Source organism: Monodelphis domestica, chromosome 6 (assembly GCF_027887165.1).
Source record: "Monodelphis domestica isolate mMonDom1 chromosome 6, mMonDom1.pri, whole genome shotgun sequence".
In the NCBI taxonomy this organism is placed as follows: Eukaryota; Metazoa; Chordata; class Mammalia; order Didelphimorphia; family Didelphidae; genus Monodelphis; species Monodelphis domestica.
In genome coordinates this window covers 26,127,868-26,149,910 of record NC_077232.1, presented here as the reverse complement: position 1 = coordinate 26,149,910, position 22,043 = coordinate 26,127,868, and positions in this window count along the sequence as shown.

Genomic DNA, 22,043 nt, shown 5'->3' with positions numbered 1-22,043 from the left:
AACTCTACTTCACCATACTTATGCATGCTTTAGGGGAAGATAATGTTGTAAACTCTTTTCTGAACAATGAAAAGTACTTAAACCCATACTTATAATAAGGCAAAAAACTTCTTAAGCTGTGCCTAAAGGTCAGGCAACTTGTGAACTTACAAGGAGCAAAGAGATGAAAACTTACTCAAAGATTCTAGTCTACTCAGGTGTGAATTACTCAAAAGATTAGACGACTCAGGTGTGAAATAAGAATGGTCTGTCCTTTGAAAACTGTCTACTGTGATTGGTAGATGTAAGAATTTAGGGGAGGTAACATAGGAGAAAATTCCCTTTAAATAGGAGCTCAGATAGAACTGAAGGGACATTTGGATTGAGATGCAGATTCAGGATTGTGCTGGTGGAGTCAGCTGAGATGAAGCTGGCCTGGTGTCACTAGAATCCTTACTTGGACAAATCTTGTGGTAGTTGATTAAGGACTGACTGATCTCTCTCTTAAGACTCAGGGCTAGACCTTTTGGCTAAGGCCCTTAATACTTATTCCTCTCTTACTCTTTCTCTCTTTCTTTAATTCCACATTTGTATTAATTAAAATCTTTATAAAACCCAGCTGACTTGGGTTTATTGAATAATTGGGAATATTTCCCTGGCAACCACCTTATATATTGATTTAAAAACAAGACACTGTAGTGAAAACATATTTTCTGCAGTCACAATTTACTCATCCTCTCTTATACCTACTACAATTTATATCTTCCACTATTTTAATCACTACAGTTTATGGCCTCAAACTATTTTAACTATTACATATAAAGGGGGGAAATGAATATGCCTGGGATGAAGATGATGCATAAGATAAGAGTGGGGGGTGTCACGCAATACCCAAGTCTAAACTAAGGGTCAAGCATCCTGACATATAATGGATCAGATATAGCAATGTTGAAGGGTCCAGCTGTCACTAAGATTTATGCAAAACAATTATTTCCTTCATCCCAAACATTAATCCTTATACCAGAATATTCACAAAAGCCTGCTAAAGTCATGGCTTATGCTAATTATCTTAAAATTACAATTATGATTATCTCAAGACAACTGATAACATTAAAATCTAATCTCCATAATATTAGGTTTAATTAAGCCATTGGGCTAATGAGGACCCTTTGGATTAATTGGGATCTTAGCAGCTAAGAACAGGGTAAAGAATAATTAATAGGGTTTCTTTAAGGCCAGACAGAATCTTGGGTAGGTTGCTGGTTGGAATTCTGAGTAGCCTGAGTCAAGTGGTTTTTAACTGCCAAGGACTTTTATTTTTCCTAGGTGGAGGCTGGCATTTCTATTCCTTGGAACACTGAAAAATCCCAGTGGCAGGTGAAGGAGAAGAACAGGTTAGAGTTTCTGGAAGAAGTTTGTGGCAGAAATCAACAGAAAAGAGAAAGAGAGAAACTGTTTTTCCTTTGTGTGGCTGCTGAGAGGGCCAAACCATTTTGTGGCCTACTTAGACCAAAAAGCCTAGCTAGGCCCAGAAGGGCTGGCAATGGGCAAAGAGAGTGAATATGGGATCTGATTTAAAGCTGAAAGAGATTTAAGGAGACAGTACATTTACTTATACAACTAAGAGGATTAGTAACTTGCATAGCTGATTTAGTAGAGATCCTAGATTTTTATTCATAGTTTTAAGGATGGTTTTAAGGAGGATGAAGTTCCTCTAGCAAGAAATAAATTATGGCAAACTAGAAGGGAGTGGGTAAAAATTTAGATTCCTTTTGGGAATAGGGAATCAATCCTAATCCTCAACCTTCATTATCTTTCCTTCCCTTTACTCAAAACTTTTTCAATACTTATTAAATAGAGGTTTTATGCATCTGTCTCCAGTAGTTTTCCTTGTGTAATCTTAAAACAATTATATGGAGCTTCAATAGCCACAAGCTATTAGGCACCTGACCGATCTCCTACAAGCAATAAAAAGATACTATATTGAATTTCCCCCTTTAACATTCCTATATTAACATTCCTGGCCATTTTTATTTGAAACTTTTTGTAGATAAATTATAGTAATAATATAATGAGATAGGGATATTTATCTCTCACAAAAGGGCCATGAATAGGCAATTTTCACATGAAGAAATCAAAACTCTCTATAAGCACATGAAAAAGTGTTCTCAATCCCTCCTGATTAGAGAAATACAAATTAAAACATCTTTGAGTTACCACCTCACACCTAGTAGACTAACTAATATGGCAGCTGTAAGAGTTAAAATAGTTGAGGCCATAAACTGTAGTGGAAGACTTAAATTGTAGTAGATATCAGAGTGGATGAGTAAATTTGTGACCTCAGAAAATGTTTCAAGACAGTGTCTTGTTTTTAAATCAAATATAAGGTGGTTGCCAGGGAAATATTCCCAATTATTAAAATATACCCAAGTCAACTGGGTTTGATAGAGATTTTAATTCATACAGATGAGGAATTAAAGAAAAGGAGAGATTGAGAGAAAAGGGGAATAATGAGAAAAGGATAGGCAGGCCCAGGACAGCCCTGGCCAACCCAGGCCTAAGCCCTAAAAGAAAGATCAGTCAGTCCTTAATCACTCACCACAAGATCTGTCCAAGGAAGGATTCTAGTGACACCAGGTCAGCTTCATCTAAGCTGCCTCCACCAGCTCAATCCTGAATCTTAATGTGCCAGAATGTTCCTTCAGCTCTATCTGAGCTCCTATTTAAAGGGAATTTTCTCCTATGTCACCTCCCCTAAGTTCTCCCATCTACCAGGCACAGTAGATGCTTTCCAAGGGACAGACCATTTTTAGTTCACACCTGAGTAGACTAATCTTTTGAGTAATTCACACTTGAGTAGACTAGAATCTCTGAGTAAGTTCTCACCTCTTTGCTCCTTGTAAGGTCACAAGTTGCCTGACCTTTATAGGTACTTAGCACCCTTTTGTATTAGTCCTAAAAGAGGCATAGCTTAAGAACTTTTGTCCCACTATAAGTATGGGTTTAAGTACTTTTCATTCTTCAGAAAAGAGTTTACAACTTTATCTTCCTCTAGGGCAGACTTAAGTAGGGGTGGAGTAGAGGTCTCACATTCCTGATCTAAGTAGAGTTCTCACATTCCTAATCTAAGTACCTTCACTGCCCAAATGGGGAATGGTCCCAATGGGGAAAGGTCTTAACCCAACCTTATGAATTAGGATCTGGGGAATTTGTAAGGTTGACAATCCTAACCTTATGAAGTAGGGTCTGAAAATTTTTTATGGTTCACACAGCAAAGGGAAGTCACAAATGTTGGGGGGATTGTGGCAAAATTGAGACATTAATACATTGCAGGTGAATTTGTGAATTGATCCAACCATTCTGGAGGGCAATTTGGAACAATGACCAAAGGATTTCAAAGGAATGCTTGCCTTTTGATCCAGCCATAGCACTGCTGGGTTTATCCCCTGAAGAGATATTAAGCAAAAATACATGTACAAAAATATTTCTACCCTCACTTTTTGTGGGAGCAAAATATTGGAAGATAACGGGATATCCCTCGATGAGGGAATGTCTAAACAAATTGTGGTATCTGGTAGTGATGAAAAATTATTATGCTGAGGGAGCAGAAACTGCCCAGACTTGGAAGTTAATATGTCAAAGATCCCCGCAGTGGGTACCAGATAACTTAGGGGCCTGATCAGAAACTGCTCAGCCTTGGAAGTTAATATGTCAAAGGTCCTAGCAGTAGGTAGGTCCCAGATAAGAGCTTAGGGACCATAAATGCTGCCAAACATTCCAACAATGGTATGTACCAGATAGGGACTGGGGGGCCATGCATGATGGAGGGCATATATATCCCAGCATCCCCAGACTACAATTGAAACTCTATGGTGGAGCTCCCCTGATGTGTGCTACTGGTGCACATCAGTTCAATAAACAAGGCCCTTCTGCTAATTGCATTTTCTATTGGTCTTCCATGGTGGTAGGTGAAAACCCGGACCCTAAGAGTGATGAAAGAAATAGTGAGCTGGAGGAATTCCACCTGAACTGGAAATGCCATCAGGAATCAACACTGAGTCAAAGGAGCAAAACCAGGAGAACATTGTAAACCGAGATGGATACATTGTGGTACCATTGATTGTAATGAACTTTTCTACTAGCAGCAATGCAGTGACCTAGGATAATTCAGAGGAACTTATGAAAAAAGAGCACAATCCACATCCAGAAAAAGTACTTTCAGAACAGAAATGAAGAAGAAAAACATATTATCATTCACATAATTCAATAGGGATATGATTAGGGTTTTATTGTTAAAAAATCATGGAAACATGATTTTAACAATTATACATGAATACCCAGTGAAATTGCTTGTCAGCTCTAGGAAAGGGGAAGGAGTAAGGGGGGAATCATGAATCGTTAAACCATTGAATAGTGTTTTTTTTTTAATTGGGCATGAGATGTCTATGACACCAAGGTGGATTTCTATCTGGGGCTCACCAAGTTGACAGTAGAAACAATGGTGACAATAGCAGCAATGGTCTGTGGAGCTCTTAATTCAAAGATGACAAGAAGCTCAGAAAATATCAAAAATAAATTACAGGTGGTCTTTTCAGGAACTGGGTATAGCTGGCACTGTTAAGCACCTTGATTGCCCATACATGGTTCTAGGGTACATGGGAGCCCAGAGCACAGTTTCTAACCAAAGTGCACATAAAAACTTGAATCTGCTAGGAACCATAGCCCTTCCTTGGTAAAGATTGTCACTTAGAGAACAGTGAACATATCTCTCCCAGTATTGCACTACCATGGAAGTACCAATATTTTTTTAGGATCCCTTGCCAACCCAAACTACCTCTGAATGCTGCAGCATCAAAAAGATGGGAAAAACTTGAATTTAAGAAAGGTTCTAAGTCAAGAAATACACTGGGAAAATTAGTAAACACAACAGCAAAGAATATCACTATTGAAAAAAGAATTACAGTGGCATGGAAGACCAAGGAACAATCTCCGAAGAAGACAACAATGAAAAGAGCTATTTAAAAAAAAAACTCTCAAAGAAAAATTCTAATTGGAAAAACATTGTAACAAGTGTTTCTGGAAGAGTTAAAGAAAAAGATTGGAATAGTAGCAGAAAAATTGGAGAAAGAAATGAGAATTATACAATCAAATTATGACTACAGCATCAATAGCTTGATAAAAGAGGCACAAAAATGTTTAAAAAAATAATACTTAAGAATAAAGAATTGGCCAAACTGAAAAAAAAGAGAGAGAGAGATGTGTAAAAATTCACTGAAGGAAAGAATTTTTAAAATGTAGCTTTGGCCAAATAATAAAAGTCGTATTAAATTTCACTGATTAAAAATATTTCCTTAAATATTAGAAATGGGCATGGGGAAAGCTTGAGTCTGTATGAGACATCAAGAAACAATCAATCAATATCAATAGAATGAAAATATCAACTCTCTCATTAGATGAAAAATTTACCATTAAATTGTGATTGGGAGAGCTAATTTAAAATTTGTTAGCTTATCCAATTATTAGACTAGCCCTGCATTCCTAGTGTTAATCCTATATGTTCAGAGTATGATATTTAGGATATATTGCTGCAATCTCCTTGCCAATATTTTAATTAATACTTTTGCATCAGTATTCATTAGTGAAATTGGTCTATTGTTTCTTTCTCTTTTTTGGCTTTTCCGAATTGTGTTATTGGTACCATAATTATGTGGTAGAAGGAGTTAAGTATGACTTATTCTTTATTTATTTTTCAAATATTTTATATAGCCTTAGGATTAATTATGCCTTAAATGTTTAGTATAATTCATTTGGAAACCCTCTGGCCCTGCGGATTTTTCCTTAGAGAGTTCATTAATGGCTTGTTTAGTTACTTTTTTTTGTGAGATGGGCATATTTAAACAGTTTTTTTCCTCTTTTGCTTATCTGGGCAAGTTACATTTATTGTATATATTCAGTTACATAACATTGAATGTTCCCCCCCCCCATTTTTTTAATGCAGCTAAAAAATGACAAAATTCATCTAGATGAACAAAATATCAAGAATATCCAATGACTTATGGAAAAAATGTAAAAACGGTAGACTTGGTGTACCTGATACCAAAATCTACTAAAAATCAGTAAGCATCCAAAATAATTTGGTGTTGTTTAAGAAATAGGTAGACCATCAGAATAGACTCAGTCAGTCTTTTAACACCCACCACAAGGTCTGTCTAAGCAAGGATTCTAGTGACACCAGGCCAACTCCATCTCAGCTGACTTCACCAGAGAGAGTTCCAAAGGGCCTCTCTCCAGAACCTCCAGAGGGATAGAGTCCCCTCAGAGGAGCTCCAGCGAGACCTCCTTAGAGATTGTCCTCCAAGAGCTTCCCTTCTCCAGAGCCTCTCTCAAGAGATTCCTCTAAAGCGATCCTCATCAGAGATCCTCCAAAAGGATTTCTTTTCCCAAGAGATTCTGCTTTTTCTTATATAGGGGTTTTTTCTCCTATGTCAGCTCCCCTAAGTCCTTACATCTACCAATCACTGTAGACATTTTCCAAAGGACTGCCCATCTGAATTCTTGCTAAGTCTACAAATCTCCTCAGTAAGTGTGAACCAGTGAAAACACAGCTGAGTCAACTAATAACATTAAGAGAAAACTTGCCCGACCCTTTTAGGTACCTTGCATCACATTGTATCAATTCTAAAAAACAGGCATGGCTCAAAGAACTCCTTGCCTTATTATAAGCATGGGTCCAAGTATTTTCTTTGTTTAGCAAGGAGTTTTCTGCCCTAAAGCAGTCTTAAGTATGGGTGGAGTAGAGGACCTCCCATAGCAAGGAATTTTCTCATCAAAATGGGGAATGTTCCCAGTCCAATGGGGAAATGTTTAACATTCATAAGTCTGTGAAATTTTAAGGTTTACAAACCCCCCTGATGATCATTGGGAGACTAGTCTCCCCACTGATCATTTAACATAATCAATTTGTAATCCTAAATGCACTTCTAAGTATAGATATACACGATATTCAAATTTCTAAGAGGAATTAGAATAGTGAGGGAGGAAATAGAAAAGAAAAGAAAGCAAAACCAATGTTTTGCTAGGCGCATTGACAGAAAGCCAAATTAGGGGAAGTCCCTTTTGGTATAAATGTGTACATTTACAGTAAATGTTCAATCAAAGTGATATTACAGCAAGAATATATATTAACTTCTATTACTGCAGGATAAAATATTAATATTAATTATGTGTACCTTCAGTACAAAAATGAGAAAAGATCAAATATTCTAATCAAAATAAAGAAAAGAAATAATAAAAATAAGGAAAAAATCAGTAATTCAATGTGTTCTCAAAAAAAACAACAGCATCCACTTGTCTAAGGATTATTATCTCCAATGGATGTAATAGGTTTCAGTCAATCTCTCTCAGCAGAAGATGCTTTCTTCACATGTGAGCAGTGAATCCGAGAGTCCTTTTCTCCAATTTTTATAGATGTTGGAATAGTTGACAATATTTGGAATGGTCCTTCCCACGAAGGCTGAGTTGCTCCGGTGCACTTGAAATTCTTAATATAAACTTTATCTCCTGGATTCAGGTCATGCAGAGAAAAGTCTAGTGATCCAGCTTGTACTGCAGCTCCAGAATCATGAAGTTCACATAGTTTGTGCTGTAACTCATGTATATATGAAGCAATAGTAATATCTCCCCCTAATAGTGAGGTATATGCCGGGGAGAAAGGCTTAGCCTGTATAGGTGGATGTCCAAAAAGCATCTCAAATGGTGAAATATGTAAGTCTCCTCTAGGCCTGCTTCTAAGATAAAATAGGACCAGAGGAAGAATTTCAGGCCATTTTAAATGGGTCTCAGTGCATAATTTGCCAATCATAGTTTTAAGTTCTTTGTTCATCCTCTCTACTTGGCCTGAGCTCTGGGGATGATATGGAACATGAAATTTGAGAGTTATTCCCAAGCAAGAATATATCTGATTTAGAACAGAATCAGTAAAATTCCCCCCCCCCCAACGGAACCAATACATGCTGGCAGGCCAAAACGAGGAATAATTTCCTTTAAAAGTATCTTTGCAATAAAATCCACCATGGCTCGGGTCGCAGGAAATGCTTCCGGCCATCAGGTTAGTTGATCTGCAATTACTAGACAAAATTTATAACATCCAGCCTTTGACATCGTTATGAAATCTATCTGTAGATGTTCAAAAGGTGTGTAAGTTAGAGGAAGTGCACCAAAGGCTTTTCCATGAAATGCATGTTGGTTATATGCCTGTCAGGTAGAGCAGGCTGAACACACTTTAGAGACTATGGTAGTTAACCTAGGGGCTATCCATAGTCTCTTAACAGAGTCCACGATGCCCTGGGTGCCAAAATGACCATTTTTATGAATAGATTGGCAAATTTGGTTATAGAAACTTCTAGGGAGCAGGGGTTTTCCTTCAAATGACACCCACACTCCATTAATCTGTTTTGCTTTGAATTTTTGTTTCCATTTTTCCACTTCCTTTTTATTATAGAAAACTGATAAATTTAAATCATTAGTAGTTGTTAATGTTAAAATTAATTCAGGCCCTTCTGTGGTTGCTAGCTTTGCAGTGGCATCTGCTGGATCATTTCCTCTAGAGACAGGGTCAGTGCCACCTGTATGGGCAGAACAATGAACCACAGCTAGGGCTTCAGGAAGCTGGAGAGCAGAAAGAACTTCATTAATAATTTCTGTACTAGCTATAGATTTTCCAGCTGAGGTTAAGAATCCTCTCTGGGGCCATAACATTCCGGCTGAGTGACAAATGCCAAAAGCATATCTAGAATCTGTATAAATTGTTGCCTTTTTATCCTTGGCTATTATACAAGCTTGCTTCAGAGCTATGAGTTCTGCTCCTTGAGTGCTAATGTTAGAAGGTAGTGAAGCTGACCATTCAGTGGCAAAATCTGAGACTATGGCAGCTCCAGTGTAGCGTATGCCATCCCTCATAAAAGAGGAACCATCGGTAAATAAAATCAGATCTGCATTGTCTAAGGGAGTGTCCATGAGATTATCTTGAGGCTTTTCTGCCATGGACACTAATGTTTCACAATGTGTAATGGTGCTCCTGAAGTTGGTAAATCTGGAAGTAAGGTGGCAGGGTTAAGAGTAGTACAAGGTTTTAAAGTATTGTTTTCACTATTTAATAAGGTTATTTCATATCTTGTAATTCTCTGATCTGAGAATGCCTGTGTTCTATGTTTTATCAATAATTCTTCTACCTCATGTGGGCACATTATTGTTAATGGATATCGCAATACTAAATCAACAGTTTTTGTTACTAGTAAGGCTGTAGCAGCTACTCCTCTAAGACATGGTGGTGCTCCTGCTGCTACTGGGTCCAATTTAGCAGAATAATAAGCAATTGGGTGCAGAGAAGGTCCCAAAGTCTGAGTTAACACGCCAGCAGCTACTCCTCTTCGCTCATGCACATACGAAGTAAATGGCTTGTTGTAATCTGGGATGCCTAGAGCAGGGGCAGACATGATACCCTTTTTTAGTTCTGATAGAGCTGACAAGTGTTCAGACTCTAATTTGAGGGGTTCAGGAACGGAATCCTTTGTTAATGCTATAAGGGTTTTAGTAATTTCCCCATAGCAAGGAATCTGTTGTCTGCAAAACCCTGTTGCTCCTAAAATTGCTCTCAACTGTTTCTTAGTAGTAGGAGCTCTTAAATTTTGAATATTCTCAATTAGTTTTGTAGAAATATAACGAGCACCCGCAGTCAAGATGAATCCCAAATATTCTACTTTTGGGAGACACCACTGAACTTTATCCTTCGAGATTTTATGTCCTCTTTTGTACAATTCCAACAGAAGGTGTTTGCTATCTTCTTGACATGTTTTTGCATCTGTTAAAGCCAAGAGTAGATCATCTACATATTTGATTAATTTACTATTTTTAAATGTTATATTGTCTGTGTCGTGGCTCAAAATTTGCTCAAATAAACTTGGACTTTCCACATAACCCTGTGGCAGCCGACTCCATGAATATTGTGAGCCCTTCCAGGTGAAAGCAAAAATATGCCTGGAGTTCTTATGTATAGGTATGGAAAAGAAAGCTGAACACAAATCTACTACTGTAAAGTATGTAGTTGTGCTAGGAATAGAGGAAATAATAGTATTTATGTTAGAAACTATGGAGTGTCTCTTTATAACGTGATTATTCACTGCCCTTCGATCCTGTACAAATCTATAGAGGTGCTTGCCATCAGGCCCTCTTTTTGTTTTTTTAACTGGCAGGATGGGCATGTTGTATTCAGATTTGCAAGGGATTATTATTCCCTGTTCTATTAATGAGTTAATAACTGGTGTAATACCCTCGATTGCCTCCTTTGAGAGGGGATACTGAGGGATGGAAGGAGGTGGGCTAGTTTTAGTTTTTATCTGTACAGGAACAGCAGATTTAAGTAAGCCTACATCAGAAGAAGATGTGGCCCAAAGAGACTCCGGTATATCTTTAGGTTTTTCAAAAGTGGAAGGCTCTTTTGCCTCCTGGTTTTCCGAGAGAAGTAAAGGGAGTAAATTTAAAGATTCCTCTGGTACTTCCAATGATAAAGAACCATCTGGTGAACAAGTTATTGTGGCTCTGAGTTTGCATAAAAGGTCTCTCCCCAGCAAATTTAAAGGGGAGTCAGGCATTAAAAGAAAGGAACGTAGTACCTCTAGGGGTCCTACAGACACCCTTCTAGGGGCAAGTTTTTCAACACTTTGGGGTATTCCTGATACCCCCACTACACTTTGTGAATAAACAGAATAACAATTTATATCTGGCACATTCTTCAATACAGACCTGGTAGCTCCAGTGTCTAATAGAGAATCATAATAAGTGTTACCCACCTTTAAGGTAACATGGGATTCATTAGTATGGGGAGGGCAGTGGATAGGGACAACGGGTAGTAGGACATCAGGGTCAGGAAAGTCAAAGGTGGTATCCTCTGATTCCTGTGCCCCAGCCCCCCCCCCAGACGCCATCATTGTGTTTGGGATATTCCTTGGGCACGCCCCTGAAGGGCATTTTGACTATTTTTTGGACAAGCTCCATTTCTTATATTTTGTTGTTGGGTATTATCATTTTCTTCATTTGGAGCATTGTCATTATTTTCCCAGTTCCTATTTCTATAATTCTGGTTTCTAAAGTTCTTATTTCTATGTTTATTATAGTTATTTCCATAATCATCATTATAATTTCTAGAATTACTAAAATTCTGGTTTCTATGACCATTATCATCATTATAGTAGTTTTGGTTTCTATAACCATTATCATCTTTTCTATAATTATTTCTAAAGCTATTATTAAACTGCATATTCCTTCCAATCACCTTAAGAAAGGTTCTACATTCCATCATTTTGTGGCCCTTCTTCTCACAGAAGTGGCAAGTTATTGATTTATTTGCGAATTCCCTCAAAGGGGCTATAGTCTCTCCCTTATTTTTCAATTGTCTCTTTAACATTTCAATTTCTTTCTTTAAATCTTCCACTGATGTATCGTCTTCCTCAGGTCTTTTTACTCGACCTTTATAAACATAGGTTGCTACTCTCCTTAGTTCATCGAGGTCCATAGAGTCCCAATTAGGACAGCTAGTTCTAAAGTAGTCTTTTGCCACTGAACAACAATTCTTAACAAATTGCCTACGTATTTGGCTAATGTCTCTTTCTCTGGATAAATCAAGGTCCATATATGTATTCCCTATGTCAATACGTCTGACCATAAACTGGGAGGGTGTTTCATCAATATGTTGTCGGGTTTTTTCAAATTTTGACCATTTTTCAGGTCTATCAGAGCAAGCTCTTGTGGCTGTCATTAATGCTTCTCTGGCCTGGTTTAGTTTTGTGTAATCTAGTTCAACATTGGGGTTCCAATGTGGATATTCAGTTGGCCAATAATGTCCTCTTCTACCTCGTTTTTGATTAGCCAGAGAGACAGTATTATTTTTCTCTCTCTTTGCTAATAATACTTCTAATATATTCTCAACATCCAACCAAGTGGGGTCAAAAGTTCTGAATATGTTCTCTAATTTTTTTATAATTAATTTGGTTCGTCCTCAAATGATGGCATATCTTCCTTCAATTTTTTTTTAAATCCTCAGGGGTAAAAGGTGTATGATGTCTTACAGATACCAAGTTTCCATTCTTATTAAAAGTGGGTACTTCCCTTAAAGGAAATAAGCTATCTAAATTAATTGGTATTCCTGTTTCTAGGCTTCTAGCTCCATTTTCAATTGGGTAAGTCTGAGAAATAGAAGAGTTGAGCATGTTAAAAGGAAGGGTTGTTGTTGTCACATAGTGCCAAAAAAATCAGGGGTATGGTGTGAATTTAGGTTGGAATATGAACTTAAAGTGGATTGTGTAGGATGAGAAGAAGGAACCAAGGAAGAAGTGTGAAAGGATACAGAGGTGTTTGGATTGGAGGAATCAGTATCAGAAGTATGGGTAGGGTGTGAACTTAGAGTTGATTGTGTTGGGTCAGAAGCATGGGTGGGGTATGAACTTAGAGTTGATAGTGTTGGGTCAGAAGCATGAGCTGTGGGAGGAGTGGGTGGGTTTTCTGAGGCCAAGGGGGCAGGGAAAGTGTGAGTTCATTAGAAGCACAGGGTTCTAAGATCTAGTTGGCAGGAGGAGCTGTGTCCAGAGTTTCTGATAATGTTTTTAATTCTCTTTTAATGCTTCTCATAAAAGCTACAATCTCTCCTTGACCTTCCTCTATAAGCTCAAGCCCAGTATTTAGTTCTGCATATTGTTGAGTAGTAGAAGGAACACTTGGTTGGTTTGACTGAGAAGTGGGTTTTGTAAAGAAATACCATATTTCAGCTATAACAATCAAAATACCAAGGGGGAGTACTGTATTGATTATATTTAATGAAGTTCTTTCTGCTCTCCAGCTTCCTGAAGCCCTAGCTGTAGTTCATTGTTCTGCCCATACAGGTGGCACTGACCCTGTCTCTAGAGGAAATGATGGAGCAGATGCAGCTGCAAAGCTAGCAGCCATAGAAGGGCTGTAGACACTGTAGTGAAACATATTTTCTGTGGTCACAAATTTACTCACCCACTCTTATATCTATCACAATTTATATCTTCAACTATTTTAAAGCTTACAATTTATGTCTCCCACTATTTTAAATATAACAGTTTATGGCCACAACTATTTTTAAATCTAACATTAGTGAATTCTCTAGGATTATTGAAGTAGATCATCATATCATTTGCAAAGAGTGATTGTTTAGTTTCCTCATTGCCCATTTTAATAAGTTCAATTTCTTTCTCCCTGTTTCTGAGGAATATGTTTAATTATCCCAGTAAATCTCTTTCCTTTGATTCACTATGTCCCATAGCATCTTTTTTAACTTCTAATTTCTGATTCACCCATCTGTCCTACTTGTGTTTAGTCAAAGGTGGCTGTGGTAACCTAGGCAGGAGCCTAAGCCGTCCATGTTTGGGAGAACTTTTTTATTTTGCAGAGGGTGGGCAGTACCTAGCCAAGAATCCCTCTTTCTGGCCGCAAATATCACAAGCTGACCAGCAGTCTGTGAAGGTGGGGGTCTTTCTGAGTAGGTGTGACAAAGAAGGCAGATAAAGAATGGTAGATAAGTGAGTGTTTCCAACCTGTTGCTCAGGTGTCACAGGGAGCTGCTCCTCAAGGCACAGGGTTGTCTTTATTTTTATACCTCATTGGTTATATATTTCCTTGGCACATATTCTTATTTTTCAACATACATGATTTCTTACAGATAATTTGATATGTCATATATTAACTTATAAAAAATTGTTTAATTAACACTTTATGACCATCTTGCATACCAAATTGCTATAGATTTTGACAACAAAGAGAAGTTTGCTAAAGATAAATGTTTTCTACTCACAGGCAGGGCAACCATGGGTCAGGCCCCACTTATCTGTGAGATGACCAGCTAGGAAAATAATTGTTGCTTTAATCAAGTTACATAATTAATCAGAATTACTGGCATGCTAGAAATGTTACATGGGTTTCAGTAAACACAAGTCATCAAAGTTTGATGTACCAACCTGTGCCTGGGAAGTGATTAATATGTCTGTCATTCCTGGCTTGCAGTGGGGGTGGAGCATCTAAATGTGGCTTTGCCATAGTCTTAAGCCTAGAAGAAAAAAAATTAGGGTTTTCCACCTGAGTGGGTACTTAGGAATCTTTGGGTTTAATTCTGTAAGTATGATCTTTTAATGAAATTCTGGGGAGAATAAAGTGAGACAAATATATTAATCCTGCAAGTATTTTGCTGTCATATTTTTTCTAAAGCTAGGGATAGAACAGTAATCATAGCAATTTCAATAGTAAGGAATGTTAGTGGGAGAAGACACACAGATTGGGACTGAGTAGGTGTCTCCATCATTCATGGGGGCAACTTTGCATTTCCTGGTTTCCTCCTGTGACCATGTCAGACAGTGTGATTTGATAGCCACCAACAGTTCAACATTTCTTTTACTTTCAGTTTTATTAATTTCTCCTTTAATTTTTAGAATTTCCAAATTAGTTACTCCCCCCCTACCCCCCCCCCCCCGGAATACTATTTTGTTCTTTTTTCTAATTTTTTTTTAAGTTGGAAGTCCAATTCATTGATTTCTACCTCTATATTTTTGTTGATATAGTTACTCAGAAGCATAAATTTTCCCCCTGAGTACTGCTTTGGCTATATCCCATAGATCTTGATGTGTTGTCTCCTCATTGTCATTCTTTTTAAAGAAGCCCATGATTGTTTCTATGATTTGTTCTTTGACCCAGAAGCTTTGAAGAATTCAGTTGTTTAATTTACAATTAATTTTAAATTTGCCTTTCCATGGATTCCAATTAATTTGTCATTTTTATTGCATTATGATCTGAAAAAAGGTGCATTTATTATTTCTGCTTTTCTGCATTTTTTTGCAATATTTCTATACCCTAGTACATGGTTGATCTTTGTATATGTACTATGTACTGCTGAAAAGAAGGTATATTCCTTTTTATCTCTGTTCAGTTTTCTCCAGATATTTATTAGTTCTATTTTTTCTGACATTTCATTCACTTTCCTTACTGCTTTCTTCTTTATTTTTTGATTTGATTCATCTAGTTCTTAAAGGGAAATGTTGAGATCTTCCACTATGTATCTCTTCCTTAAGCTACTTTAATTTCTGAATTTTTTAAGTTTAGTAATGCTATACATTCATTGTTTTTACAACTCTTTAGCAAAATATAATTTCCTTCATTAACTCTTTTATTTAGATCTATTTCTACTTTTATTTTGTATGGTATCATGATATTTACTTCTATTTTTTCCTTTAGGTGATGCATGATAAATTCTAATCCAAGGGGCAACTGGGTTGCTCAGTGGATTGAGAGCAAGAGCTAGAGAAGGGAGTTCCTAGGTTCAAATCTGGCCTCAGACACTTTCCAGGTGTGAGACCCTGGGCAAGTCATTTCACACCCATTGCCTAGCCCTTACCACTCTTCTGCCTTAGAACCAATATACAGTATTGATTCCAAGATGTAAGGTTTATAAATATGAAAAAAAAATAATTTCTACGCCAGTCTTTTACCATTAATCTGTGTTTCACCCTGCCTAAAATGTGTTTCTTGTAAACAACATATAGTAGGATTCTGGTTTTGAATCCACTCTACTATCCTCCTTTGTTTTATGGGTGACTCCATCCCATTCACATTAAATGTTATAATTACTAACTGCATAGGTCACTTAAAAACTGAGTACAATTTTTCTGTTCAAGAACATAAGAAATATAATCTTATAATAATATTGTTGCATTTTCTAAATATCATAGAAGGAAATTAAACCTGGCTTATGTGGGTTGGCACACTTAAGAAATTTTTGTTTATGTATGTCCTTTGTTTCTATTTTTTCAATCTGACCAGCAATGAAAAAGAGAAAATAGGACCTACAGATATCATGATTTCATTGTTATTATTATTGCTACTTCTGTTTTGACTAATAGATGTAAGTAGAACCAACCATCAATAGTAGTTAAGATTTAAGTATTTACTAAATTTCTTTTTATTTATTAAGATATCACTGCCATTGCTATTACATTCTCTGAGTTACTTGAGGAAATATATAGACATAGAGAACACAAGGAGAAATTTTTTAACAAAAGCAAGTTTCGTTGGGCAAAAACAAACACTTAACTTGAAGATCTCCTTCAAACTTGTCTTCATTCAACAATTTATTTCAAGCCTGTGTAAAGATGACAATAATTCTCCCCTCACCCTCTTTTAGATTTAATCACCAGAATGTATAAACCCCATTCATGCTTTGCAGTGAACCATTCATGACTTCATGGAGTAGAGTTCCTCTTCCCAGGTTTTTGTGACATACCATTCCTGCTGAGTACGCCAAAACATAGTAATCTCAGTTCAAGGCTGCTTGCACAGTTCCAAGATTTCCTGGGAATGGGTTAACTCCCCTGTTCACACTCTGGGGAGGATTGGGGAGGATAGATTGTATCTCTAAAGAGCTTTAAATCTGGTGTTCTGCTTACAATAATCGTTCATTATCCCTCTTTGATAATGTTCCAGTCTTTCTTTCTTGTGACTTCTTGGACAGCTCTATGCTGTCCCCTGACAGTTCTAAACTGTCCCCTATTAGACTCTGTAGATATCCCTGGCAATCCTTAAGTATGGAGAGGTCTGTGACCCACATGTGTTATAGTGGGTGATGAATCAGATATTGACTGATTTCCCCCTGGGCAGTGCTAAGTAGTTATAGCTGTGATTGGTCCTCCTGAAGTGGAAGGAAGGCACAGGAAGTGATGAAAGGAGTGGTGTTTTAAAGTGGGAGAAACTTCCTGTGACCAGTTCTTTTTCCCTTCTAACTTGACCTTGAAGGAGCTCCAGCGTGGGACTGCTGACTACTCTTGGATTTTCCCTTAAAACTACCATGTGGGTGAGTGAAAAATGCTTACTCCTTTTCCAGGCTTTTCTGGAGCTACTAGCCTCTGGAGAGGCCCCTCATCATGAAGGAGGCCTTCAGGTTAGAACATTTGTTTCATTTGCTTCTGAGTCTCCCTTTGCTGGGGCCTCTGAAGTCCTATCTTGTTTGGACTGGGTAAGAGTATTTCTCTTCGTTCTCTTCTTTCTTTAATTTCAATCTTTCTCCTTTTGTAAATAAACTACCATAAAAAGTCATTCTGACATGGCTAATAATTTTGGCAACCACATGCTCATATATTTAGTCCAAGCCTTTAATGTTAAACATTTAAACCTGTCAACCCAGTAGTCTAGATTTCTTTATGGCTTCCTTCCTTCTCTTTAATATGATTATTGGGAAGTCTTTATACAATATATTTACAACACTGAATCAGAAGACTAGCTTATCTTTTTCTTAAACAACATTTTATTTTAGTCTGCTTTAAATATATATAGCCCGCTATTACCAAATTTTGTCTCTAATTTTTATCTTATCAAAATATAAGTCCCTAACTGATTTTTTTACCTTAAGAAAGGCTAATCCTTTTGAATAGCTAGTTTACTTAAGAATGATGTGAAATTTAGAGAATCCTTTCCAAGTACTTTGGAAATTTTGTCAAATTAACTTCTTTAAACTTCCCTCAAAGGCATATTACTCCTAAAGCTTATGATGAAGAAACAGATAATACACTTAGAAAAAGTCCCAACGTGCTTCTCAGTAATATAAAAACTTTATTTAAAATAGCTTTCTCTTAGTATAGTTTTCAAACTCTGCTGATACCTAATTCCAGTGAAGAAACAAGTTTACCAATTTAAACTCCAGTGGAGACAAAGTCTCCTCCAGTGGAAAGAGAGTCACAAGTCTACTCTGTGGGCCTCTTGTTCTCAACCTCTGCACATGGCTAACTAGAAATTATAGAGAAAAGGATCCTAACAACAACATTCACAAACTTAGACTTGAAATTAAAAAGCCCACAAAAGGAATAACCCCTTAAGAGATGGGGCAGACACGTATTTTCTGGTGCTACTTATCCAACAAAGAACCATCCAGATTTTTTAAACAAACTCCTAAATAACCATCAAGAACATCATTTTCTGAAATGAAAAGAAAAAAACAAAATTTCCTGTCTTTCACAAGAATATCAAATGTTATGTCTCTAGAGTGCTCTGCAAATAAAAAAACACTGAAGAAATATTATTTTTCAAAACCAGTTCAGGAGGTGAGCTTGGGCACTGAGTGGATTAAGAGCAAGGCCTAAAGATGGGAAAATGTAGTCCAATCTAACCTCAAACACTTCATACCTGTGTGACCCTGATCAGATCACTTAACTTGATTTGCCTAGTCATTACTGCTCTTCTATCTTGGAAACAATTTGTAGTATTGATTTTAAGATGGCAGGTAAAGGTTTAAAATATAGGTTTAATTATATTTTTTGTTGAAAAAGTCATGAACAGCTATAGATTACAGATGGGAGCTGTCACAAAGATCTGGGGCAAAATGTTTCCCTCCCAAACATCCAGAGTTGGTCCTTTAGAGAGTCTAATTAAGTACTTGTAATTGTTGATGGGTATTTCTACCTTAGACAGACTATTTTTTTCTTCAGGCACATCCCAGACTTGTTCTGCTGATAATATTTAGTGTTATTGTCAGGTGACATGGTAATCACTGCTCTTGGGTGATGAGCTCAGAAAACACAGTCCTTATAATTCTAGCTCAGTCATAGCCACAAACTACAGGCACAGACACACACACCCATGCACACCAACACACAACTCTAGCCACTGCTCTGTCAACATAAAACAGACTGGTGAGTGCCTTTATGCTTTGGACACAGGGAGAGACATTCCTAGAAATCTCTTCTAAAAGAATGGGATACTCTCAATGACAGGGAAATACAAGGGGCACTGTAAAAGAAGCCTTATTATTATTATTATTAGTCATTCAAATCTAGCAAGGGTGTATTTCTGTTCCTGGTACTTGTATGTTCTCTCTGTCTCTGTCCTCTCCTAAGCATTGTCCCCAAGGAGACTAATGGGTGTATTTTGAGGCACAGCACCCAGAAGGCTCTGATTCCAATGCTGGGTGATTCTGTGTTGCATCCATCCTGAGAGAACACTGGGTCCTGATTACTCCCTTTCTGACAAGATGAGGGCAGGGAGTTGTAACTTTCATGACTGAGCTTAACCACAGGAGCACAGCTGGATATCAGATCAGATAATCAGATCTGGGATGCAGGCTCTCTGTGCTGAATAGTCAGTGGGGCCTGTCCTTACAACATCACTGGTCCTTCTTAGAGCCCTGACTGACTTGTGGCATGGGCAGAGCAAAATGGGCCTTGAGCCCTCTGGCTGCTGCTCTCAGTGGATTCAGGCTCTGCAGGTTCATCAGATCTCCTCCTCACTGAGGCAGACTGTAGGACTTTGAACAAAATCTGGATGATGGGCTGAGTTCCTCTGACATTGTCACAACCAAGTCTTCACAGTCTATTCTTTCTTCTTGTGCCAGTCCCATAGACTCAGATTCAGAGCAGAAGAGAAGTCAGGAGAGTTTAGCTAAAGGTCTCGTTTTACATGTGAGGAAACTGAGGCCCAGAGAAATTCAATGACTGAAAGTTGCAGAAAGCTGAGGTTGTGGGGACTGAACTTGAATGCAGGTGCTCTCTGACTCCCATTATAGTTGCTTCAACTCTCCTACTTTGCTTTCAGAGGGGCATTTACTACTTGTTTGCTCTCAATGTCTCTTTAATTGGATCTCTGGGAGGTGTTCTCAGTTTTCTGTTTCCCTCACTGTGCCTCTTCTTTTACCTTTTTCTATGATCCCTCCTTGGGCCACTCTTATAGTCACAGTGAGCCTCAGATTTCATACCTTCTGCCATTTTAAAAATGATTTTCTATGAATTGGGAAAAATAGCTCTCAGCCATTAGGCTTAAAGAATGTCCATAAATCATGGTGAACTGTGAAGAATAGTCAAATGAGAGATGCTGACTTGGATTCAGAGATTCAAATTCCTTTCCTTCGTGCTTGTGCTGCCTTCGGGAGATCATTTCATTTTTGTAGACTTCTGGTTCTTAATTGTTAACAGCAAGAGCAGTACCAATATTGAAAAGTGTCCATTGAACAAGCTATAGCCTAAGAATCCTTCCAGGGGGAGATTCTATATTGAAGTGTCTCCCTGTCAGACACTGATCTCTGCCTGCCCTCCTCAAATCCCCAGGCTCTTTGCAGAATGTATGACCTTATCCTAGAAATGTAGGTCTGCTAAGACTTTTCTCAGACAAAGTAGTGGAGGTGGGAATTAAAAGGAAAGGAGTTGCCATAACACTGTGCATAACTCTACGTTACAACACATAACACTGCGACAAATGTAAATATTTCATTAGAACTTCTAGTCATTCTCAGTCACCGAGAGACTACCACTACATTAGTACTTCATTAAATATCAATTGCAAGGTGTACGGAAGACTCACTTAGCTAGACTTCATTGTTGGGGATAGGGCAGTGGAGCAAGCTCCTGTGAAAGAACAGTGGGTTCTATTTAAGCTATTGTGGTGCTCTCTTCTGCTATATTTTAAAGAAAACATACGACAGACTTTGGTACTTTGTTCTGCCATCCCCTCAACATCCTGAGATCTAAGTTATCAAGGAGAGGCCAGCGTTGCTGTCTTAGGTTTCTTTATTAGATAATATTCCATGAAATTGATAGGGAGCAGCCTTCTAGTTTTCTGTAATTTCCTTGATTTAGGAATCATTATATCATTCTGATAAACTTCGATCTTTTCTATAGTTCAGTATCACATCACCATTTCTTGGGCTTCTAGCTTTGGATCTGCATCTAAAAGATGAATGTAATTCCACGCTAACTAGACATTTTTTCATCTCTAGCTTATAGGTCAATGTCTTTTATAGTTATTTCATTCTATAAGACTCTTGTTTAGACAGTCTTGCTGTCCTTAGTGGTAGTAGTGAATTAGTGAACATTTTCCCCAATAAAAGTCAGTAGAATCTTCTTTTTTGTAACTCATCTATAGTTGTAAGAAAAAAAAATCTGTGATCTCTTAATATAATTGTACTAACAATAATTATTAGGCAAAATTTAGGCACAAACAGATAAAGGTATTTCCTTAGAATCACAAGTTACAAAGTGATTGTAGTAAATATCTTTTTCAAATTCAGGCCTTATAATTTATCTGTATTGTAGCCTAACTGCCTGGTTAAATAAAAAATTATGAACAGAAATACAAAATATTTTGAGAAAACATTTGTAATAATATGAAAATAAAGCATATAGCATATTTGTATCAAAAGCATCAATAATATTGGAAGGAATTTTAAAGATGTATACTGAAGGAAAACCACGAAAAAATGATCCTTTTATAGGTAAGTAATGCACTGGTTAGTGCTCTTTGGCTGGAATTAGATAAGAATTTAAACGTGTCTCTTGAGATTTATAATCTCTGTGTCATGAGCAAGTTACTAAACTTCTGCGTAAGTTTACTCAGTTGTAGAATGTGCATAACAGTAACATTTACATGCCAGGATTGCTGGTATGATAAAAATTCTTTAACATATGTTATCATAGTGATTGATATACAATTGGTGATTTATCCCCTTATTTTACTCAATAATGGTTTCTCATTCTAAATCGATTTCAAGCATTTGTAATTTTATGCCAAAATAAGTCGCAAATCTTTAATGATTAATATTGAAAAATCTCACAATATTTTCTTTAGTACTTAATGTTAAGGGAACTATCCCTAATCAGATGGATAATGATATTTTCTATAAAAAGTAAAATCCAGTTCCTAGGCTTTAATGGGAGTGACTACTCTAACTGTCTAAAAAACATTCTGTTCTCATTTCCATTTCTCTCCTCTGAAGGTCAGGGTGTGATAAATATAATTACTGTCAACATTTCTTGTCTTCAGTGGGCAAATGAATAACGGCAATATTTAGCAAGAATCTGAGCCTTTCTTAAAAATTAATTTTGTTTCATCTTTATAACTAATCCATATACTGCAACTCTGATGTGAACTGTATGTCCACTTCAATAAACCCTTAGTTAGTTAATTGAGTGAAAATGATGGTTGTATAGGAAACAATAAAAGTTCCTACCTTGGCATCAAAATTATGC